The sequence below is a fragment of the Mirounga leonina genome, unplaced genomic scaffold (genome assembly GCF_011800145.1).
Source record: "Mirounga leonina isolate KUSES-001 unplaced genomic scaffold, KU_Mleo_1.0 Mir_152, whole genome shotgun sequence".
Classification (NCBI taxonomy): Eukaryota; Metazoa; Chordata; class Mammalia; order Carnivora; family Phocidae; genus Mirounga; species Mirounga leonina.
This window is the reverse complement of record NW_023270380.1, coordinates 18,218,617-18,244,793: the sequence shown is the minus strand read 5'-3', so window position 1 is coordinate 18,244,793 and position 26,177 is coordinate 18,218,617.

Sequence of the window (26,177 nt, the reverse complement as noted above, 5' to 3'; positions counted from 1 at the left end):
TTTAGCTTTTAAAGGATTCATATATATTTTAAAGAGACAGAAAAAGAATTACAACTGTAATTCTAAACCTAAATCAAATGCTCTTAGAAAAGGGGGATATAGGGAATTTCTTTCCTTATTTTCAACAGGGAGAGGTTTTTTAATTTTATTTTTCTTTAAATTTGTGTTTGCCTATACGAGTGATAATGACTAATAATAAATGTGTAAGCTAATTCCTTTAGAATGTCTAATTTCTGATTTGGGACAAGTATAAATAGGTACTTTTAAATCAAAGAACTGATATTGAATGTTAAAAATTGAAATTGTGATCTTTCAACTACATGGTTGCCTGGAAATTAGTATAAGCAAGATTTCTATTCCTAATCAGATATGATAAATAAAATTCAACAAATTTACTTTTCAAGCACATATCTACATTAAAACAAAACAGTCCTTATGCACATGCACACACACATCCTTAAATAATGGTAGAAATGTATTAAGAATTTAAATTCAAAGTAATTAGATTAAATTCTGATGTTATGGTAGCCCAGCGGGCTTTACATGAAATTTGGAGTTTTTGAAATACACCAAAAGAAAGAAGATGTGTATGGCCTTAGGGACATACAAGGCAATAATCTAGAACTGAGACACCAGCATGAAGTCCAAATGCTGAAAATAATCCCCTCAACACACACACACACACACACTCCATGAGTAGGCCATGAGGAAATTTGGCACAAGTGCCCCAAAATATTCTACTATGAGGGGAAAAGTGTATTTGTATTAAAGAACCTATTATAATAAATATAAATGAAAAAATATTTAATTTCCATAAAAAGATACAAATATGTAAGTTGGGTTAAGGAATGTAGAAAATATTGTGAGGTGGCTCAACATAACTAATAGGAGTTGAATTTAGTAACCGTAAGTAAAGAGATAGCTTCAGGAAAAAAATTAGAGGAGACAGTCTTCTTTGATGAATACAGGAACAATGTTAAAATAAATTGTGTCCTTCCCTTAAACAGCAACAACAAAACTCTCACGGAGGTGGCAGAAAGCATTTAGTATGCAGGATTCTGCAGTGTAAAACATATAGAAACTTGTAAGGTACAAAATATAGCTCAATGTTGGGTAAAGAATTTCAGGAAGAACTTTCTTTCCTATAGTGAGTATATGCTATCTAACTTCTTCCACAAAGAACATATTCTAGAGAACATCGTTTCCCACTCGATTATATTAAAATAGAAGAAAGGGCAAACAGGGAATTGAAATGCATGCACTTTAGAAAAGACACATAAAGAAGAACAAATTTTAACTTTATAGAGCAATTCTCATCTGTGGCATAATGTTTATTCAGTGATTTCCATTTTTACCACCTGCAAGACTGGGGGCACCTTATTTTAAAAGATTAGGAAATAAAGGATAATACAATATCAGGAGACTAAGTATATCTATTGAAACCAGAAAGGGAAGCACAGAGAAGTGTAAAAAGGAACCTTTGAACATCATTTTCTCTCTATGCCTTTTTTCCCCCCTAATGGGATTCATCCTTTACAAGGGTACTTTGCTTTGGCCTACATATCTGAATGGCATAAAAGTACTCCTAAATTCTAGGAGTTGCCACGATTGCTGACTTGGTTTTTTTAATTTTTCTGCTGTTCTGGAGTTATCCTGATGCTCTAGACCAACTGTTTTTCTTGCTTATATAGTAGTGCTATAGTCTACAGTGGGTCTAGACCAACTTAAGTGATTGTAAGGGCAAGTAAAGATTCCTTCTATGAGGAATAGTCCTAGAGGATGAGAAGTCCAGGATGTTGGAGTCTGTGATGAGTAAAGGGTCAGGAGGGTTATAATAGTATTTTGTTTCACTCTAAATGTGAAATTAAGGAAACCCATTCTCATGGATATATACCCTTGTGCTGTCCAGCCCTGGAGTCTTAACTTGCACAAAGAGAAGCACTCTGGATTTCACCAGCCCCATCCCCATTTCACCCACTTTTCAGCAAAACCCATTTAGACCACACACCCATCAGAAGACACAAAGGAGAACATTACAGACATGCACTTAGTAGTTTACCTCTCTGTGGTCTAAATGGGCATCTGTGAGGATGTTTGAGAACAATTACAATAGACATATAGGATTCCTAGGGGTAGAGAGGGTAGATTCTGTAATTTTTATGTCACTTTGCCATGTTTGTCCTTTTTTGCCCCTCCCATTATCTGTGAAAAATAGTAGTTACTGTAAAACAAATGTTAGAAAATAAAAGTTTATGAAACTATGCAATGAACTAGAAAATAAGATGCTGTGAAGGAAAGGATAGTGGTTTTTGAGTTGGCCAGATTTGAATTTCAGACTTTTCCAAGTACTAACTGTGTGACTTTGGCAAGTTAACTTCTCTGAACACTAACTTTGTCACTATGTATGTCATGTAGCACAGTGATTGACACATTAATTTTCAAGAATTTGTCACTATAAAAATACACTGCCTTTAGCTTTGTCACCATTCTGTCATTTGTTTTACCATGTGAACAACAAGATGGGGTATTCAATTTACTTGAAAGGTTTTAAGAGAATTTCAAGCTAACACCAAATTAGAAATTGACATCTATTTTAATAACAATCTGCTTTCTATTCTGTATGAGATACTCTGTGCACTGTCTCACATCAGCCTAACCTCATCTGTAATTACAGCTGTAGTGGCAGAGGACAACTCTCTTGGGGCCTTGACTAACAATAACTATGGCACTTGATATATGGTTTCAAATCAGTAGAATCTTTTCTCTTCAGTCCCACTTATGTAGGAAAATTAGTCCAATTCCCTTTTACATGAGAAGGAAAACAGTGCATATGTGCTGTTTTGTCCCAGGCTGTGCTGTCATGATTTCAGTCACAATGTGGTCTAGAAGAGCTTTATTTTCTTAATTTCTGAAGAATCTCATGCTAGTTCATTAATAACATGAAGTTAATTGGTTCTAGTGATCAAGCAATCCCCTGTAGGATAGATGCATGGCAGAATGTGGGAGAAAATTACTACAGAGATTAACATCCTGCCTCATCATAAAAGTGCTTAGGGATTCAGTGGTTTGAAAGGTTATCAGGACATTCCCTTAAAGGTAAAGAGCAAGTTGTCAGCCTCTTAGTCTTTGCGGAAGAAGTGTAACACTTAGTGGGTTTCTTTGGATTTGGGAGATTGTATGTACTGTATTTGAGTATACTGCTGAAAAGTCTTAGAGGGTGCAGGAAGATACTAGTTTTGAGTAGGGCCCCAAGACAGTGAGCTCTGCATTAGGTCAGGACAGGAGAAGGTGGATGTCCCAGCTCAAGCATAAAGAAGAAATTTGTCCTTCCTCTGCCTTTTTGTTCTATTCAGGCCCTCAGAATTGGATGATTCCCACCTCCACTGGTGAAAGCAATCTTCTTTACTCAGGCTACCGATTCAAAGATAGTCTTTTTGGGTGCCTGGGTGGCTCAGTCGTTAGGCTTCTGCCTTCATCTCAGGTCATGATCTCAGGGTCCTGGGATTGAGTCCTGCATCAGGCTCCGTGCTCAGCAGAGAGTCTGCTTTGCCCTCTGCCTGCTGCTTACCCTGCTTGTGCTCTCTCTGTCAAATAAATAAATATAATTTAAAACAAACAGACAAACAAACAAAAAAACTAAGATAGTCTTTTCCACGTACACCATTACAGAAACACCCAGAAATAACATTTTACCAGCTATTTGGATATCACTTAGCTCAGTCAAATTGACACATAAAATGAATCATCACACCCTCTAACTTTGAATATAGAAGGGAATGACCTATGACATAGAACTTAAGTCTTCTAAGGGAAAAAATAACATAAGCAATTTGGAGTGAGTACTTCCTTTTGTTTCTTCAAATCTGTGATACATATATCTAGATATCCATACTTAAATTCCTCTTGAAGTGATTAGACACAATGTGGTATCTGTGGCATATTGTACAAATAAATCTTTACTTTCTGTCCTGCCTTATTTGCAAGTCAACAAATGAATTCTAGATAAAAAGATATGCTTTCGGAGCAAGATGGCAGAGGATTAGGAGACCTGGATTTCATCTGGTCTCAGGAATTCAGCTGGATAGGGATCAAACCATTCTGAACACCTACAAACTCAACAGGAGATTGGAGAAAAGAATAGCAACAACTGTCTGAACAGAAAAGCGACCACTTTCTGGAAGGTAGGACGTGTGGAGAAGTGAATCCGAGGCGATATTTGGGAGGATAGATGGCAGGAGAGGGGCCTCCATCAGCCACTTCTGGCAAGTGATAGAGCTGCAAAGCACAAAATTGGAACTTTTAGAAGTCGGCTCTGCTGAGGGATGTCACTCCAGTGGCTAAGCGGGGGGTGGAACCCTCGTGGGACAGTGTGGTCTCAGGACCCTCAGGGTCACAGAAAGACTGGGGGTGCCTGAATGCAGCAGAGCTCCCACATATTGGAGAGGGAAGCCGGCTGCAGAGACGGAGCTGAGGCACGGGCTCTCAGCTCGGGGTTGCCATAGACCGTGATCTGGGCCACAGTCGGGCCACTGCTCCTCCAGCAGAGACCCAACAAGCGGCAGGTCTGGGGAGACTCCCTTTCCTCTCCTGGGAGGAGAGGTGCGGGAATGCACTGCAGTGATCTGCTGGGTTTGGAGACTCCACACAGGGTCAGGTGACAGAGATAGAAACGCTAGGTCACAGGCTGGGTGAGCACGGAGTGCGGCGGGAGACCGGGAGACGGGAGTGACTGACTGCTTTTCTCTGGGGGCTCACTGAGGAGCGGGGCCCCGAGTTCTCGGCTCCTCCAGGGTGGAGATTGGGAGGCCGCCATTTTCACTCTCGGCCTCCAAAGCTATACGGAAAGCTTGCAGGGAAAGCAAACCCGAGCAGATATACTTAGCCCGGACCGGCAAGGGAGGGGCAATTCTGCCTCTGGCAAAGACATTTGGGAACCATGGCAACAGGCCCCTCCCCCAGATGATCAGTGAGAACAGCCAGGCAAGACCAAGTTTACCAATCAATGAGAACAGCAGAACTCCAGCACTAGGGGACTACTGCACATAGAATTCATGGCTTTTTTACCATGATTCTTTAGTCTTTCAAAGTTAATTTTTTTTTAACTGTCTTTTTTCTTTTTTTTGAATTTTTCTTTTTCCCTTTTTTAACCAACATCTTATAAATCCCTTTTTTAAAAAAAACATTTTTATTTTTCAATTTTAGAGTCATATTCTATCCCTTCATAGTAGTTACCCATATTTTTGGCATATATATGTAAGTTGTTCTTTCTTTAAAATTTTGAGATAGTTTCTTCTAACAGATCAAAATATACCCTAAATCTCTAGTGTATGGTTTTTTTCTACTCCCCTGCCTGATCACATTCTCTCCCTTTTTTTTTCTTTTCTGTTTTTTTGTAAATCCTCTTTTTCTTTTTTCAAACAACTTCTTATCAATTCCTTTTTTTTTTTAAAGATTTTTTTTATTTATTTGAGAGAGAGAGAGAATGAGAGAGAGATCACGAGCGGGAAGAGGGTCAGAGGGAGAAGCAGACCCCCCGCTGAGCAGGGAGCCCAATGTGGGACTCGATCCTGGGACTCCAGGATCATGACCTCAGCTGAAGGCAGTTGCTTAACCAACTGAACCACCCAGGCACCCTTATCAATTCCTTTTATAAAATTTTTTATAATTTTCATCTTTACAGTCATATTCTATCCCTTCATCATATCAACCCTTATTTTTGTACATATATAAGTTTTTCTTTCTTTAAAATTATGGGAGGCACTTTCTTCTAACAGACCAAAATACACCCAAAATCGAGGGTGTGGCACTGATCTATGTACCAGCCTGATCATATTTGATCATATTCTGGTTTTTTGTTTGGTTTTGTTCTGTTTTTGTTTGTTTTTATCTTTATCTTTTTCTTTTTTCTCTCTTTCCCTTTCTTTTTCCCCTGCTTCATGTCTTTTCTGATTTGTTTAGAGTATATTTTCTGGGGACATTATTACCCTGTTACCATTTTGTTCTCTCATTAATCTATTCTCTTCTGGACAAAATGAGAAGACGGAAAAAATCACCTCAACAAAAAGAACAAGAGGTAGTACCGACTGCCAGGGACCTACTCAATACGGACATTAGTACGATGTCGAATCTAGAGTTCAGAATCATCACTTTAAAGATATTAGCTGGGCTTGAAAAAAGCATGGAAGTTATTAGAGAAACCCTTTCTGGAGAAATAAAAGAACTAAAATCTAACCAAGTAGAAATCAAAAAGGCTATTAATGAGGTGCAATCAAATATGGGGGCACTAACTGCTAGGATGAATGAGGCAGAAGAGAGAATCAGTGATACAGAAGACAAAATGGTGGAAAATAAAGAAGCTGAGAAAAAGATAACTACTGTATCACGAGGGCAGAATTCGAGAGCTGAGCGATACCATAGGACAAAACAACAGAATAATTGGGATCCCAGAAGAAGAAGAGAGAGAGAGGGGCAGAAGGTATAATGGAGCAAATTATAGCAGAGAACTTCCCTAATTTGGGGAAGGAAACAGGCATCAAAATCCAGGAAGCACAGAGAAACCCTCTCAAAATCAATAAAAATAGGTCAACACCCCAAAATCTAATAGTAAAACTTACGAGTCTCATAGACAAAGAGAAAATCCTGAGAGCAGCTCAGGAGAAGAGATATGAAACCTACAATGGTAGAAACATTAGATTGGCAACAGACCTATCCACAGAGACCTGGCAGGCCAGAAAGGACTGGCAGGATATATTCAGAGCACTAAAGGAGAAAAATATGCAGCCAAGAATACTCTATCCAGCTAGGCTGTCATTGAAAATTGAAGGAGAGATAAAAAGCTTCCAGGACAAACAAAAACTAAAGGAATTTGCAAACACGAAGCCAGCCCTACAAGAAATCTTGAAAGGGGTCCTCTAAGCAAAGAGAGACCCTAAAAGCAACATAGACCACAAAGGAACACAGACAATATACGGTAACAGTCACCTGACAGGCAATACAATGGCACTAAATTCCTATCTTTCAGTAGTTACTCTGAAATCAAATGGGCTAAATGCCCCAATTAAAAGACACAGGCTATCAGATTGGATTAAAAAACAAGACTCATTGATATGCTGTCTGAAGGAGACTCATTTCAGACCCAAAGACACCCCCAGAATGAAAGTGAGGGGGTGGAAAACCATTTACCATGCTAATGGACACCAAAAGAAAGCTGGGGTGGCAATCCTTATATCAGACAAGTTACGTTTTAAACCAAAGACTGTAATAAGAGATGAGGAAGGACACTATATCCTACTTAAAGGGTCTATCCAACAAGAAGATCTAACAATTGTAAATATCTATGCCCCTAACATGGAAGCAGCCAATTATATAAGGCAATTAATAACAAAAGCAAATGAACACATCGACAACAGTACTATAATAGTGGGGGACTTTAACACCCCCCTCACTGAATTGGACAGATCGTCTAAGCAAAAGATCAACAAGGAAATAAAGACTTTAAATGACACACTGGACCAAATGGACTTCACAGACATATTCAGAACATTCCATCCCAAAGCAACGGAATACACATTCTTCTCTAGTCCCCATGGAACATTCTCCAGAATAGATCACATCCTAGGTCATAAATCAGGTCTCAACTGGTACCAAAAGAATGGGATCATTCCCTGCCTATTTTCAGACCCCAATGCTTTGAAACTAGAACTCAATCACAAGAGGAGAGTCGGAAAGAACTCAAATACATGGAGGCTAAAGAGCATCCTACTAAAGAATGAATGGGTCAACCAGGAAATTAAAGAAGAATTAAAAAAATACATGGAAACCTATGAAAATGAAAACACAACTGTTCAAAAATTTGGGATGCAGCAAAGGCAGTCCTAAGAGGCAAGTATATAGCAATGCAAGCCTTTCTCAAGAAACAAGAAAGGTCTCAAGTACACAACCTAACCCTACACCTAAAGGAGCTGGAGAAAGAACAGCAAATAAAGCCTAAACCCAGCAGGAAAAGAGAAATAATAAAGATCAGAGCAGAAATCAATGAAATAGAAACTAAAAGAACAGTAGAACAGATCAATGAAACTAGGAGCTGGTTCTTTGAAAGAATTAACAAGATTGATAAACCCCTGGCCAGACTTATTAAAAAGAAAAAAGAAATGACCCAAATCAACAAAATCATGAATGAAAGAGAGATCACAACCAACACCAAAAAATACAAACAATTATGAGAACATATTATGAGCAACTCTATGCCAGCAATTTGGATAACCTGGAAGAAATGGATGCATTCCAAGAGATGTATCAACTACAAAAACTGAAGCAGGAAGAGATAGAAAACCTGAACAGACCTATAACCACTAAGGAAATTGAAGCAGTCATCAAAAATCTCCCAACAAACAAAAGCCCAGGGCCAGATGGCTTCCCAGGGGAATTCTAGCAAACATTTCAAGAAGAATGAATACCTATTCTTCTGAAACTGTTCCAAAAAATAGAAATGGAAGGAAAACTTCCAAACTCGTTTTACGAGGCCACCATTACCTTGATCTCAAAACCAGATGACCCCATCAAAAAGGATAATTACAGACTGATATCCCTTATGAACATGGATGCAAAAATTCTCACCAAAATACTAGCCAATAGGATCCAACAGTACATTAAAAGGATTATTCACCACGACCAAGTGGGATTTATCCCTGGGCTGCAAGGTTGGTTCAACATCCGCAAATCGATCAACGTGATACAATACATTAACAAAAGAAAGAACAAGAATCATATGATCCTCTCAATAGATGCAGAAAAAGCATTTGACAAAGTACAGCATTCTTTCTTGATCCAAACTCTTCAGAGTATAGGGATAGAGGGTACATACCTCAATATCATAAAAGCCATCTATGAAAAACCTACAGCGAATATCATTCTCAATGGGGAAAAACTGAGAGCTTTCCCCCTAAGGTCAGGAACGCGGCAGGGATGTGCACTATCACCACTGCTATTCAACATAGTATTAGAAGTCCTAGCCACAGCAATCAGACAACAAAAAGAAATCAAAGGCATCCAAATCGGAAAAGAAGAAGTGAAACTCTCACTCTTTGCAGATGATATGTGATACTTTATGTGGAAAACCCCAAAGACTCCACCCCAAAACTGCTAGAACTCATACAGGAATTCAGTCAAGTGGCAGGATATAAAATCAATGCACAGAAATCCGTGGCATTCCTATACACCACCAACAAGACAGAAGAAAGAGAAATTAAGGAGTCGATCCCATTTACAATTGCACCCAAAACCATCAGATACCTACGAATAAATCTAACCAAAGAGACAAAGGATCTGTACTCAGAAAACTATAAAATACTAATGAAAGAAACTGAGGAAGACACAAAGAAATGGAAAAACGTTCCATGCTCATGGATTGGAAGAACAAATATTGTGAAGATGTCGATGCTACCCAGAGCAATTTACACATTCAATGCAATCCCTATCAAAATACCATCCACTTTTTTCAAAGAAATGGAACAAATAATCCTAAAATGTGTATGGAACCAGAAAAGACCCTGAATAGCCAGAGGAATGTTGAAAAAGAAAAGCAAAGCTGGCGGCATCACAATTCCGGACTTCCAGCTCTATTACAAAGCTGTCATCATCAAGACAGCATGGTACTGGCACAAAAACAGACACATAGATCAATGGAACAGAATAGAGAGCCCAGAAATGGACCCTCAACTCTACGGTCAACTCATCTTTGACAAAGCAGGGAAGAATGTCCAACGGCAAAAAGACAGTCTCTTCAACAAATGGTGTTGGGAAAATTGGATAGCCACATGCAGAAGAATGAAACTGGACCATTTCCTTACACCACACACAAAAATAGACTCCAAATGGTTGAAGGACCTCAATGTGAGACAGGAGTCCATCAAAATCTTAAAGGAGAACACAGGCAGCAACCTCTTTGACCTCAGACGCAGCAACTTCTTCCTAGAAACATCGCCAAAGGCAAGGGAAGCAAGGGCAAAAATGAACTCTTGGGACTTGATCAAAATAAAAAGCTTTTGCACAGCAAAAGAAACAGTCAACAAAACCAAAAGACAACAAACAGAATGGGAGAAGATATTTGCAAATGACATATCAGATAAAGGGCTAGTATCCAAAATCTATAAAGAACTCATCAAACACAGCGCCCAAAGAACAAAGAATCCAATCAAGAAATGGGCAGAAAACATGAACAGACATTTTTCCAAAGAAGACATCCAAATGGCCAACAGACACATGAAAAAGTGTTCAGCATCGCTCTGCATCAGGGAAATCCAAATCAAAACCTCAGTGAGGTACCACCTCACACTCGTCAGAATGGCTAAAATTAACAAGTCAGGAAATGACAGATGTTGGTGGGGATGCGGAGAAAGGAGAACCCTCCTACACTGTTGGTGGGAATGCAAGCTGGTGCAACCACTCTGGAAAACAGTATGGGGGTTCCTCAAAAAGTTGAAAATAGAGCTACCATATGATCCAGCAATTGCACTACTGGGTATTTACCCCAAAGATACAAATGTAGGGATCTGAAGGGGTACGTGCACCCCGATGTTTATAGCAGCAATGTCCACAATAGCCAAACTGTGGAAAGAGCCAAGATGTCCATCGACAGATGAAGGGATAAAGAAGATGTAGTATATATACACAATGGAATATTACACAGGCATCAAAAGGAATGAGATCTTGCCATTTGCAATGATGTGCATGGAACTGGAGTGTATTATGCTGAGCGAAATAAGTCAAACAGAGAAAGACATTTATCATATGACCTCACTGATATGAGGAATTCTTAATCTCAGGAAACAAACTGAGGGTTGCTGGAGTGGGGGGTGGGGTGGGAGGGATGGGGTGACTGGGTGATAGACACTGGGGAGGGTATGTGCTCTTGTAAGCACTGTGAATTGTGCAAGAATGTTGAATCTCAGATCTGTACCTCTGAAACAAATAATGCAATATATGTTAAGAAAAGAAAAAAAAGAAGAAGATGGCAGGAGGGGAAGAATGAAGGGGGGGAAATCGGAGGGGGAGACGAACCATGAGAGATGATGGACTGAAAAAGAAACTGAGGGTTCTAGAGGGGAGGGGGGTGGGAGGATGGGTTTGCCTGGTGATGGGTATTAAAGAGGGCATATTCTGCATGGAGCACTGGGTGTTATGCACAAACAATGAATCATGGAACACTACATCTAAAACTAATGATGTAATGTACGGTGTTTAACATAACAAGAAAAAAATTTAAAAAAAATGATATGCTTTCCTTCTCCATTGCTTTCCTCCTCTTTAAGCTTTAATATTTAATTATACGCTTATTGAATATTTTCTTTTATTTGAAAGGCAATGGATATATGCCATAAATTCTAATCAAATTAAAATTATGCTACAATGTAATTAAAACAATTTGAAAATGGTTGCCTTTAGACAGTACTTTGTGTAATGGGAGCAGTTTAAGTAGTCTGTTTTAAACATGAACACTCGAAAAGAGATGAATTACAAGTATTTTGACAAAGCATTATTTTATTTTAGAGGGTCCTCAATAATAACCTAGCAAAGAATATCATTGACAATTTAATAAAAATGCTTTAGCAGGTAGGTAGAAATTATTAAGTCATTTATATGCATTTGTGTGTGTGTACTATGCTAATTTCACAAGAGACCTGAATGTCTATGAAAAGAATGTCTTTATAATGTGAAACTCTGTCAGCTTCGTATATTATGAGCCTTTCAGTAGGGATCCATATGTAGTGTACATAGATCAGGCTAGTATGCTAATGTCTTTTCAAGGCAAGTGAGTGGTCACATTCCCTCTTTGGCCACATCTTCCCCAAAGACAGTGCATGTACATTTTGGTTTATCTCCTAAATAATCCCTCTCACCCACCACTCACAAGTACAAACAAGTATATAAATTTATCCCATAGTTTGTTTGTTTTTTACATCTAATTTGCTACCTTGAAATTATTTTTGCTTTTTATCTTCCCAAATAAAATTGGTTACATTGAATGTATTCACCATTCCTTAATTTTTGTGCGGTTATCTCTATATGAATTGGTAGCTATTATCTATTAGGTACATATTATCTATATTTTGAATAAATTATTTAGGGAGTAAATGTAAAACAACTGGATTATCTTATTTACTCAATCCCAAAATTCACAGAAAGTAGCTTAAATTTTTCCCATATCAACTGACAAAAACAAATTTACTAACTTCAAATAGCATTCTAAAAATAATTTACGTGACCCTGATGTGTACTCTGAGAAGTCTCACACCGTTGCTCCTGTCCTCTCTCTGTTGCCCCCACTCTCCATTCTTCTCCCCACTCACACCTGCAGGTAACTGATCTCATTAATTTCTGATTTACTCTTCCTGTGTGTGTATGCATGGATGTACGTACTTTTTGTTTATACAAAAAGAGCATCGTACAGATAGATATTCCTTTGTGTTTTGCTCATTTCCCTTAACAACCTAGATTGGAAATCATTCCATGTCAGTTCATAAAAATCTTCCTTTATTTTATAGCAGGACAGTGCTCCATTATATGGATGCACCAAATCTTTTTCAACTATTCTACATTTGAGCATTTAAGTTGTTTACATGTTGAAATTACAACCTTTACTGCTATAAATAACTTTGTGCAGATGTGCTTTTATGTTATTGGTGTTACATCCTCATGGTAAATTTCTAGATGTGGGTCAGAAGCTAAGCCCATATGTATATTTATTAGATAATGCAAAATGTCCCTTCATAAGGGTTTTCTAGTTTATATTACCACCAGAAATGTGTGAGAGTTCTTTTTCCCAACTCACCCACAGTTTTAATCATTTTTATTTTTTAAACAATTTTAGAGATGAGAAATGTCTCTGTGTAATTGAAATTTGCATTTCTCTATTCATGTGATTGAACATCTTTTCATAGGTTTGATGATCATATTTATATATATTTTTGTGAATTGTTACCTTTCTCACCTGTTTTTCTATCATGAACTCATTAAGTTTTTAAAAAATGTTAACTTTATTAATATCATACAAATCAGCCATTTAAAGTGTACAATAGGAAAAAAAATAAAGTATAAAATAAAGTGGGTTTTAGTGTATTCATAAGGATATGTAACCATTAGCATGGGCAATTTTAGAATATTCTCACCTCAGAAAGAAACCCTAAACCCATTAGTGTCATTCTCCATTTACCCTTGATCTCCCATCCCCTACCAGCCCTAGCTGACCACTAATATATTTTGTCTCTATAGATTTGCCTTTTCTAGATGTTTCATATGATTGTAATCATAGAATATGTATCTTTTGTGACCTATTTCTTCTGCTTAACATAATGTTTTCAAGGCTCATCTATGCTGGAGCATGTACCAATACCTCCTTTTTGTTGCCAGATAATATTCCATTGTATGGATAGACCACATTTTATTTATCCATTTATCAGTTGAAGGATGCTTGAGCTGTTTCTACTTTTTCACTATTATGAATAATGCTGCTACAAACATACATAACTATTTTTTGTGTAGATGTATATTTTGATTTCTTTTGGGGGGGATTGGTTAAATATCTAGCAGTGGAATTGCTGGATCATATGAAAATTCTTTTTTTTTTTTTTTAAGATTTTATTTATTTATTTGACAGAGAAAGAGATAGCGAGAGCAGGAACACAAGCAAGGGGAGTGGGAGAGGGAGAAGCAGGCTTCCCGCAGAGAAGGGAGTCTGATGTGGGGCTCGATCCCAGGAACCTGGGATCATGACCTGAGCCGAAGGCAGACGCTTAACGACTGAGCCACCCAGGCGCCCTGGATCATATGAAAATTCTAAGTTTTTGATGAACTGTTTTCCAGAAAAACCCAGACTGTTTTCCAAAGTGGCAGCTTCATTTTGAGGGTTCCAATTTCTCCACATCCTCACCAACACTTATTCTCTCTCTTTTTTATTATAGTAATCTCAGTAGTACCTCATTGTGGTTTTTATTTGCATTTCTCTTGCAGTCAGTGATATTGAACATCTTTTCATGTTTGCCATTCGCATATCTTCTTTAACGAAGTGTCTTTTCAGATCCTTTGCCCATTAAAAAATAACCACACAGTATGCAGCCTTTTTCTATTTGCTTCTTTTACTTAGTAATATGCATTTAAGTTTCCTCCATGTTTTTTAATGGCTTGATAGCATTTATTTTTGACACTGAATAATATTCCATAGTCTGGATGTTGCAGTTCATCCAGTCAACTGACTGAGGACATCTTGGTTCCTTCCAAGTTTTGGCAGTAATGAATAAAGCTGCTCTAAACATCCGTGTGCAGGTTTTTCATATGGACATAAATTTTCAACTCCTTTGGTTAACTACCAAGGAGTAAAATTGCTGGATCGTATTGTAAAAATATGTTTAATTTTGTAAGAAATTGCCAAACTGTCTTCCAAAGTGGCCGCACCATTTTGCATTTCCAGCAGCTGTGAAGGAGAGTTCCTGTGTCTCCGTATGCTTGCCAGCATATATTAATGTTTAAAGAATAAAATATTTAATTATCCAAGTGGCTTCCTGTGGATATTTATTTTCTAAAACTGAGTGTCACTTATAGTCAATTTGCAAAAGTAATTTAGTAATCTGAAAAAGGTTAGGTTTGTAGATTTTTCAGAAGTTTTGTGAATTACCAGATGTCATTTGCACTACTGAGTAGAGCTCAAGAACACATTACGAGTCAATCTATATTCAAATTTAGAGCTTTTCCAAATATGAAATATTCATGTTGCAAACAAACATTCTTTGGGGAGACTAAGCTATTAATATATTATCTTTTTTAGATGGGCAATAAGACTTCCCTGTCCCAGTTAACTCTGTATATGAATTAAGAGGTATAAATATATTAATGTGAAATTTGAGTAATTGTGTGCATGTTGGAGAATTCTAGCTGCATTATATAAACGAAATTCAGTATGTGATCAGAAAGTCCAATTATCTTTTGAACTATGCAACTTATGCGATCATTCACAGCTTAACATTTTTATTAATATAATCTCTGATTAATTTTTATCTATTTTTTCCTTGTCTGTTTGCATACTCATAAAATGATGTGAATTTCTTCACTTAATGTCTTTTCCCACATGATATCCTAAGCTGATTTTCAATTTACTACCTCGACAAGACAAAATTGAAAATGTGTGGTTTAGGTCTGGTAACTTCTGATCCTTTATGACATTAGTAAAGTTATATAGGTATGTTTTCCCCAAATTGAAGTATTTGAAATACCAGAGCTATTTACAAAGACAAATATGAGAGCTTCCTTAAGACTTGAGCAAATAATACTTCCAGAGGATAAACGTACGTGTATTTCTGCTATTAGAGAACAATTAGGCTTGTTCCTTCATCACTGTATAATGAAGAATGGTACTTTTATTTTTGTAAAGGAGGCAGTTTGGTTTTGGGGGCACTGATTCTTATTGATGGTTGAGCTTCAACCAAGAATCACTGGATTTAAAGTTGTTAAATCCGATAGACTCATAATTCTGCTGATAAGAAACTGTGTTGTTGCATGATAGCAGTTTGAGTCCTTAACTTTTAGACTGTCTTTCAGTATTTGAATATGGTGATGTGAACATTAACTTTGATTAATTTAACTTCATCATTTAGCCACAATTATAGTTCCCAGAAAGTGGGATTTAAAATATAAAATTGTATAGGAAAATCAAGCTTACTTAATCTTTTTTGTTAGCTAAAATATTATCATATAGTTCCTAGAGTTTTTGAAGGATTACTGTAGTTAATGTTTACCTTGGGAAATAAGTGGAAGTGGCTGCTACTATTATTCTAAATATCAAAATCTTCATTGTAGTTTTTATGTTTTTAAGTGTGCTTTATAAAGAATTTGGCCTTTAGGAAAAAGCAAGTAAGATTTCTAGATTAGTAAGTATTTATACTTAATAATGTATATGTAATATATATGAATATGCATGTAATATCTGTCTTTGTATGTGTGTGTGTATATGAAACCATGCCTATTTTTACCCTATAGTAAGTAATTTTAAGGGCATCTTTTTTTTTTTTTTTTGTGGAATAGAGGCATGGGTATAGAGAATGGCTATAAATAGAAGTATACTAGAAATAAATTAGTAAGTAGTCATTATTTACAGCTCACAGATAGCTTTTGGTTTTTCCCCTAAAAGCCATCAAATTTGTTCCAAATTTTAATGATCAGACAACCTTAAGTGGAGTTTACCTTGTGAGGAAGCAGAGCTTCTTCCAGATGTCTTCCCGAAGTGTGCTTAGGGCAGACAAGTGTGTTTAATGGTACTTCTCTTAGGAGGTAAGTCTCCAGAAAGTCTCTTGGCTGCCAAGAAGCCTGGGTTCACACATGTGAGACGGGCAACAGTTTCTGTGAGGAGTCCTCTGAGGCCAAGCTGGTCTGAGAGGTCTGTCTGGTCTAAGCAAGTCTCTTAGTCACCATCTTTCTGGCCCTGCTCAACCTTTTTTAAGTGTTTATTTTCCTTTGAACTGAGTGATGTGGTGTCCTGGGGGATATTCAGAACTGCTTTCATTCCCTGGCTGGTGACCTGCCCCATCTTTTGTAAGGCTCTCCTGTTTTTCACCCCATCTCCTTCTGACCCCCTTCATTCTCCAGCCCCATTTCAGTTGAGCATCTGGACCTGATACGTAAATGGGTGACATTTCAGATTCAGATCTTGTCTTGCCTCTGTGTTGTTGTTGTTGGTCAAGGCAGCTGCAGACAGGTGTGCTGGAGCCCAGGGGTGGGTTTTGGACACCACAAAAGTAGCCAAGGAGATAAGCTCCCTGTCGGACCCATTTGCAATGTGCCACCCACCCAACTGTCCCTCTCTCCTCTTCCACCACATGCAAACAGTGTAAAAAGACTATAAAAATGTAAAAAAAAATGGATAAAATTCAACAGAAAAATATGTTAAGAAGTACAATATATACTTTTTATATTATGTATATACTTTTTATATTACGTAATGTTATATGTCAACTATATCTCCATTCAATAAATATACAAAAATAGTTAAATGTAAAAGAAAGCATATTTATTAAGGTCTGTGAAAAAACTGGACATCTATGTTAACAGTATTTTTTTGCTCAGATTTAGGGGAAAATTCTTACTATCAATATAGTGGTATGAACAATAATAGAAAAAAACAGATTTAAAAACTGCTCTTTTACAGGTATAGCAGTCTGACACACTTATCTCATATGATCCCTGCCAACCTTAAAAATAAAATAGCCAGTTATTTAACCAGCAAAAAATGAGTTTATTTGGGAATAGCAGAGGAACTACCTTTTGGGACATGCAAACTATAGCAAAGTGTAGGCAAGTCCGCAGAATGAAAGGGGACAGCTCCTTTATAGAGGAGAGAGGGAGGTTGGGAGAAGGTGGCTGGAGGAAAGCAGGAGTTGGGGCTTCTCAATGGTGGAGCTGTGGCACTTTCTTAATTTCTTGTTGGCTGGGTTGTTACAGTTCAGGAGGGGAAAGTCTTCCTTCTTCCTGCTGGAGCAGGTAGAGGAAGCTTTAAGGAGTGGTAAGGGAGAACTTCCCTGAGTCTGTTTTGAGTAGGTTTCCTTTCTTCATTGTCACACAGACACATGTTGTCTTTTGAGACACATCAGTGTGTTTTCATTTTAGATTTCCTAAGAGTAAGCCAAGGGCCAGAAAGGTCCTGAAAAGATTTGTCAACGTCAGGCAAGAAGTGACTGGATTAACATTTGAGTCTAGGTTTTCTAAATTCACTGGTGTGAACTTTAACTCTGCCGGGTCTTCCTCCATGAATGATGTAGAAGGCTACTACCTGGGATTTGATAAAGACTGGTTAAAAGCTGGATCCCATTTATCTAAATGTGACTGAGGTGACCTTAGGCTTTCAATCTTCTCATCACCCATAAGCAACTACACTCTAGAGCATGAAGTGTACATCCTGGCAAGCAGCTGGGCTAGAACATCCAGAATCCCTGAGAACGTAGGCTGTACCTGTTACTGTTTGCCTTGCTTCTTGTTTCAAACTAGTTCAATTCCCAGACACCAGGCCAATCACACCTGTTGACCTAGAGTGGCACACCCATCCACCAGATCTGGTCTTTTTGATCATAGCGTCTGCCCAGATTACATATGAACATGCCCTGTGGCCCTTTGTTTAGGAACACAAACCAGTCTTCTCAGGGGATAACACCACTACCCAGATTCTTTAGTTCTGATTCTAACTTTGGCCAATTTCCAACTAATACTTTGTCCTAAATCTCTTACAGTCAAGCCCCAACGGCTTATATCAGTATTCATTTTAAATATTTAATTACACATCACTTCTCTGTATAATGCATTTTAATGAGATGTAGGCATTACTGAGTTCCTGAAAAAAAGTATATAGAATCATATTTTAAATGAATTTGTGAAGGCCATTTGTTAATCTTATGATAATGTTTGTTTGTTTTTGGCAAATCATCATATCAAAATTATATCCAAAAAGAGAAAATTGGGTTTTCAGGTTAATTTTAAATTTACATTTCAAAGCATCATGCTCTCCTTGGATACTCCTATGATCCATGTGTCTGCCAGATGGCTTTGTTTAACTATGAAAGCTTCATGCTATTTTGTTTAAAAGGTATTCAAGCTTTCACTTTTTTAAAGAGGGGACTTTATTTAACGAGGGGTCAGAAAACTATTTTGATAAAGGACCAGATAGCAAATATTGCAGGCTTTGAAGGTTCTTAGGTCTCTGTTTTAACAGGTTTAAGATCTAACTCTACCATTGTTGCTGAAAGTAGCCAGCAAGTTGATTGTGTGCCAATAAAATTTTACTTCAAAAACAGCGGTGAGCCAGATTTGGCACGTTATTTGCCGGTCCCTGATTTAAACAGTCCTGCGCTTTGTGGAAAACTGACTTCACTAAGCACTGGGCATAAGATGACAGAAACTACATTTTAAAAACATCTTAGGAATAAATCAACCAATTCCTGTTTGAAATCATTATTTTCATCCTTCTTAAAATTATTTAAAAATCATATAATTTATTTAGAAATTTAGTAATCACCATGAAATAATATAAATTCTTCATTCATGATGTTTTGAAGATTTGAGCCAGTTGAAGGATTTGTTCCCACACCTTCTGCCCAAAGGTAAAGGTACAGAATAGCACTCATTCCTCTCACCTGTTCTAAGGCACAGCACAGCATCAGCTCTGCTTCTCAGGATGATTTAGGGGCAGAGAGACCCTGAGAAAAATGGTGAAGTAACTGAATTTTCAGTTTGATTCTGTCCACTTTTCCTTTCTCTCCTATGTCCCCATTTTTGGCGCATGAATCTTTCCTCCCAGATATGCGTTCCAGTGTGACAACCAAGCTCCTGCCATCCAGGGATGCATTTCTTTCTATATTCCCTTTCTGTGTTTTAAAACTTTAATTTGCAACATCAATTTGTTGCAGTGAGCTTTCCAATAGGGCAGTTAGTTATGGGCTAATTATAGAACTTATTTGCATTTTAATAAGGGATTCCTTAAGTTTTAATGCTTGATTGAGTAAATCAGTCTCTGTTCGTTGACTTTTATAGTACTACGGAAAGAAGGATCTGCAGATGATTGCTCACAAACCATATACTTTTGCTAGTATCCTATTTTATTTATACTTTATGACAGTCCTACTAAGGTGGTTGTTTGAAATCAAAACAATTCCCAAGATTCCCCATAACATTCCAGTTCACAGGTAGAGGAGCATGTAAGATATTAGTCAGTCTAAAAGCAATTGTTTGTTTAATATTGTATTTTCTGGTCACTTTATAAATGTGTAGACTATTGTTCATTTGCTTGGGCTCTTTCAGAGTTCCACATTGATTTACTTTAATTCCCAGAAAGGACTCTTTTTTCATCAGAATGTTGCTTAAAGAACATTTGAGATAGGGATAAGAAAAGAGGCAAAGGATAGATGCCGTTCTCGGGCCTTCCAGGAAACCCAAAGGGAGATGCCAGGAGAGCGTGCTGCTATCAGTTCTGTGCCTCTTAGACTTGGCCAGAACACTGAGGGAGATAACTACTAGAGCAGTACACAGAAGTTTGAGCAGTTGCGATGGAGAGAACAAAATTTCTGCATTTCATGTATCTGCATTTACATCAGAAAGACTGATCCAGTCTAAGACTCAGAATCTGAGAATATGGTCAGACTCAGCACAACGACAGTGTGAAGTGGACATGGACTGGTCCTAAGCAGGGGTCACTACACTAGCTATTTGCAGTTAGGGCTGAACAGCACCCTCGTGAAGGAGGCTTTGTAGGTAACACCAGTATGTTACTATAGTTCTAAATCCACATTATCAACGTCCTAGAACGAGCAAAATCCTGAATCTATAAAATCCTACAATCCTTATTTCTACTACTTGATTCACATATATGGATGATTCTTAAGTATCCACTGACGACTTAAATCAAAATTGTTGTGGTTCATGCTTAAAATGCATATTCTTGCACACTATCGAGACATTCTGCATTAGAATCTATGCAGTTGTAGCCTGTATTTAAACATGCAGGCCAGGTGATTCTTATGTATGCTGAAGCTGGCAAATCATTGGCACACCCTTTTATTAAATCCTTAGAATAACTGTGCGAAATAATCTGTTATTCCCGTTTTATAGGTGAAGAGTTTAAGGTTGAGAGAGATAATATAATTACTATCATTCTATTAGCAAGAACCGGTGCCAGTATTTGAATCCAGGACTGCCCATAGAAACAACCAAAAACTCTGTGACATATGGATGCTATTTGGATTGTATGTTGCTTAGATGGTGGATTACAAGACACTTGAATGTAAAAACAAAGATCATGAATTTTAAAAGCTAATTTTAACTGAATTGTATATTATCTGTTTATGCTTCATGTCAGTGTGTGTGTGTTTTTTTTTTTTTAATAACTAATCCTTTTGTTGACCTAATGAGTTTCAAGATAAATCTGTCCAATCAGGTATAATTAAATAGAGATTCTTAAAGAGGTGCAAATTCTTGACCCTTTGACTAAGGCACACATTTCTCAAACTTATAAAAGCAGGTCAGAGATGGTAGTTACACTTGTGGTGAGCATTACACAATGTACAGAGTTGTCAAGTCACTATGTTGTATACCTGCAACTAATGTAACATTGTATGTCAACTATATATCAATAAAAAATAAACTGTAAAAAAGAAGTAGGTCAGAAGTCAAGCTTCCAGTGTATAAAAATCCATGGACCACAAAGCTTTTCATCTATATTTACCATCCTTGATATTTGATGTAGAGAAAAGACCAATAATGCTTTGGAAAGACATGAAGTTAGTCTTGGAGTTAGCTTCTTGATGTATCTGCCAAAATGCAACCACATCTGACAAAATAATGTTGGTGGCAACAGATGCTTCCTTGCCTTGATTGGATAGAATGCCAAGCAACAGTTGCACTTTTTGGCTAGAAAATGGACAGGCTCTACTACCTCTGATCTTCTATGTTGATACTGGACAGGTGACGTTGGGCAAGAAATTTATCATCTGCAGATGATATCAGAACAAGAGAGATGCTGTTTATAAACCTGGGTTTAGACTCTAATAATATAAGGTTGGAGGCACTTAATTGACAATTCATTTGATGCTGTGGGATAGAGGAAAGGAAGTATGTTCATACCCCCAAATCTCCACCCTCCCATTGCAGAAGGCAGAGGTTTCAGACAAGGGAATAATTTCCTTTGTGCATGGCTTTGTGACTGGTTCACAGATAAGTCATAATTACGGAAGACTGCAGTTTTCAGAATATGATTTTTTTTAAAACTTCCCTATCTTAAATGGAATAGTTAATGCTTTTTCTGAGGATAAGTAAAATAATCTGTGATAACATCTTCTAGATGGCTTGCACCCATTTTGTTTGCTTTCCAGTTCAGGGGGCTATCAAGGAAATATTTATTTGCAACATCACCTTTTTGCTGACAGCATATAGAATTAAATAGGGAGACAAGAGTTCTTTGCTTAAGCCTAATAATCATTGACTGCAATGTAACTCAAATTAAAAAGATCTAGCAAAGAAGGGAAATAGCTCTTCAATATTAGTAACCATCAGACATGCAGAGCTGTATTCATACAAATGTTAATTACAGGGGCACCTGGGCACCTGGGTGGCTCAGTCGTTAAGCATCTGCCTTCAGCTCAGGTCGTGATCCTGGGGTCCTGGGATCGAGTCCCACATCAGGCTCCTTGCTCCATGGGAGGCCTGCTTCTCCCTCTCCCACTCCCCCTGCCTGTGTTCCCTCTCTCGCTGTGTCTCTCTCTGTCAAATAAATAAAATAAATAAAATCTTTTAAAAAAATAAATGCTAATTATAGAACTGAACCCTTCCATAATCACTAAAGGAAGATAGCTAGGATGAATCACTTTGGTGCAGTAGATATTTTGGAAACTAAACCATTTGTTTCCCCCTTCTTTTCTTAATAATTGCATGTTTTATTAAAACATTAAGTATTAAGCATTAAACATCTAATGTTTAAACTGCATTTCTTTAAATCTATACCTAAAACTGTGCTCTTTACTTCTGTTAGTAAGTGTTCTTGTGGAGAAATCTGCCCACCACTCTGGTCCAGAGCATTATTAGACAAAACATGAATACATAAAATTTTAAAAAGTTGATAAACAAATCAAGATTTTTCAATAGGCCAGAAACTGGAAAATATATGAAAAATGTAAAGTGCTAAAGCCACAGACTCTTCTTTAGTCTACAATAGGGAGAGGCTACCTTTCAAGTATAGAGCATTAGAGAAATAGAAACAGTAATCTCTGATTTTTTAAGACCTCTATTCATTAATAGAGGCTCCTGTAGAATAAATGCCTCATTGTACACAGACCTGAGCAGGCGTCCTTCCTGAAATGAAGTTCAGACTCACAGGTTGAAACAGCAGCCAGCAAAGCTTCAGAACAATAGTCTGGGTCACAGTGCCTATTGGCTCAAATACTGGCTTTTTCCTTCATCCAGTATCCAGGGCTGGCTACATAATTTGCAGAGCCTGGTGTAAAATGAAAATGTGGGCTCCTTATTCAAAACACAGGAGAAAGGTAGTTAAATGCAGTAGAATAAAAACCTTTTCCTTTTATCTGTGGTCTCTCTTTCGACTTGTTACTTTTATTTTTTGCTGTTTAATGTCCTAATTAAAGAAAAGTTTAAACAGTTAAAAATTTAAATTATTGAAATACACTTCCATAATTCATCTGTACATTATGTAATGCCAATTTAAAATGCAAATATAAAAGCATTTAAGTGCCACACAGAATCACCACACTTGCACAGTTCAGTTTCATAGTATATACTGTATTTTACTACTAGCAGTGGGAACACTGCACAAGACTGACTGTACTGCTGTATGGAACTTACTAATATCCACATGACTTGCCCACACTCTGGTGATAAGGAAGGACGGAGAGGAAAGGAGCTTGAGTTCCTGAGCTTTCCTCTCCCTCTGTGTCTTTACTGTCAGCTCAAGCACTTGGCTAATTCAGAGAAGTGACACCCCAGTAAGAAAGGAGTGTGGGTTCCCTCGTTGCTCAGGTCCTCAGAGCTGCTGGACCTTCTTCTGCTTTGAGAAGTTCTGGTAGGAGCGGAGGGTGTGGTCTCTCAAGGTCTTCAGCAGGTCTGCTCACACAGAACACATTGACCTCGGGCTCCTGTTGCATTTTCTGGAACTCACACTCACTTTGGACTCTTGGGCATCCCAAAAGCTGAATGAGAACAGGGCACAGAGAGCAGGACGCATTCACACACAGGCTCTGTAATCCCTTCAGATCTTCCTGCCAGTACACTAGTTGAAAGATAAAACTACTAAGAACTTTAAGACTGGGACAGAGAGCATTAAGTCCAGGGTGGGGCCCTTCTGAGTGGGCAGAGGTATGTGACCTGACCAGCTTTCCTCAAAACCCCGCCCTGCCACCGCTGCTTGGGGACAGGCTTCCTGTACCTTCAGCTGAAGACTTTGTCTGGACAGTGAGCCTGTGGGGACAGTGTGGAGGAAACTGCAAGACCACTAATAGGAGGGGAAGGAGGGCTGGGCATCAAGATTAGTGTGCAGCCTGGGAACCAAAATTCCAGTTACATGAAAGAACAAAATATAGTAGTGGGCTGCAAATTCATTCACTCTAGAAGATGAAAATAATTGTGAAAATGTAAAATTAAATTAAAATAATTATATTTAGGCTCACAAAAAATAAGACATAAGTCTGTGGATATGCAGAAATAATTAAAACAGGAAGAAGAAAGAAAACAAGAATAGATGGATTAAAAAAACCCAAATAATTGGAAATAACCAAAATGCAAAATAAAATCACTTTGAAAAACTCAGCTATGACATGAAAAAACACTAGGCTATGAAAAATCCAAGCACAAATTAGTGGATAGGATTATAATACTGAGAAATACACTAGATTGAAGCACTGTATTTATAAATACACGTATGTGTATATACACATGTCCAAAATATTCACAGAATTTACTACACTGATTCAGACTAGTATTTTTCAGGAGTTGGTATATATACATGGTATCTCCAGTTAAGTTTTGACAGTTTCAACTCTTAATGATACTGAGCCCAAGCCATTGTGTAAAAAAGAAATTCCCTAGCAAAGTTGTGGAATAAGTTGTAATAATTGCCTCTACAAAACTCTAAATCTACTTTTTGACATTTGACATCCTGCAATGGATGATTTTCTAGCATATTTGGAAAAACAGTCTGACTTTGTTCTGCCTTTCCAGCTTGAACTATAAGGCTTTTCATTTGTTTCTTTAATTACTTGATCAGATAAGGAAAGTACAACATAATCAAAGCTGTCCCTGGGGAGGCATATTTTCCAAATGCTCTGTCCCAGCAGGGTTCTTCACGTAGCATATAAACCCACTCCATTATATAATTATTTTCTAGGTTTCAGCTGGACCTTTTAATAGAGATCTAATTTTAAGCTTCACTTCATCCTCTTCTATTACTTTCCTTAATACTTACATCAAGGGACCTCTGATTTACTTGTGCCCTGTGAATATGTGAATTAGGAAACACAGGTCAGATTCTGAGCATTATTGGAAAGTGTTCTCTTGTGTGTGAATGCACAGACATTAGGAAGGAGGTGGTGGCAAAGATGCTACCCAGTGAAGAGGCATAATTTTTACATGAATAAAGCCCATTTGAGCTGTTAAAATCTGTGCCACTACAATGATCAAATTCAATGGAATTGTTAAATATTAAAGAAAACATTTGTGCTCAGACCATAACACCAAATACAAAATAAAATATTCCTCTCAAAATCTAAGACTCTAGTAAAATGAATGCAATTTCTTAACTGAATGGATAAAAAAAATACTCATTATTGTTGTTATCCTTAATTTCCATGCTTAAAATCATCTTAATAATATAGAAGGTGTTTTATGGAGGATGTCATTTTTAATATGATATTTGATTTTCCAACCAGCTTAATATTTATATTTAGCTGAATACTGGGTGGTGGTTGTTCCTGTTGTGGTGTATTTCGCTCTGTATGTGTAGATGTATATTTGCCAAAACATTGGGTAGACATAGACATCTAGCAAGCATCCTTGATACCTGTTTTTCCTTTACCCCTGGCATCTCATCAATCACCAAAACCCTGATAGTTTTGCCTCATAAATGTTTCTCAAGTTTGGCCATTTATTTCCATTTCCACTTACAATCCCCCTTTGACAATCCACAATTATTTCACACCAGAACTACTAGAAGTCTCCACATTGATTGCTGATTGTGTGAAAACCACCTGGCTGACGGGCTGCAGGCTGTGAGAGAGGAACTTAGAACTGAACACAAACCACAACCTGTGAAACATCCCGTGAGTCACAAAACAGGCAGACTGCCCCGAACCAGGGCAGGCAAGACACATTAAGCACAAACTCGTTTCTATCCCCATATGTGAATGATAAGACTTGTGCTAAACCAACCTGACAGTAATTTGGCATGAGGGCTTGTGTTCTAAAGAAGACAAGACCTGCCAAAGCCCTGCTAGACTATCCAGGGACTAACTGTACCTTCCAAGTTCTCTCAGTTGGCTTTCCCAACTGTCCTCTTCAGAGACGCTCATGGTTCACTGGGCTGCTTCCTATCTTGTGAAACAAGCTAATAAAACCAACTGTATTTTGTTTCCAATGTGTCACTGGTGGTC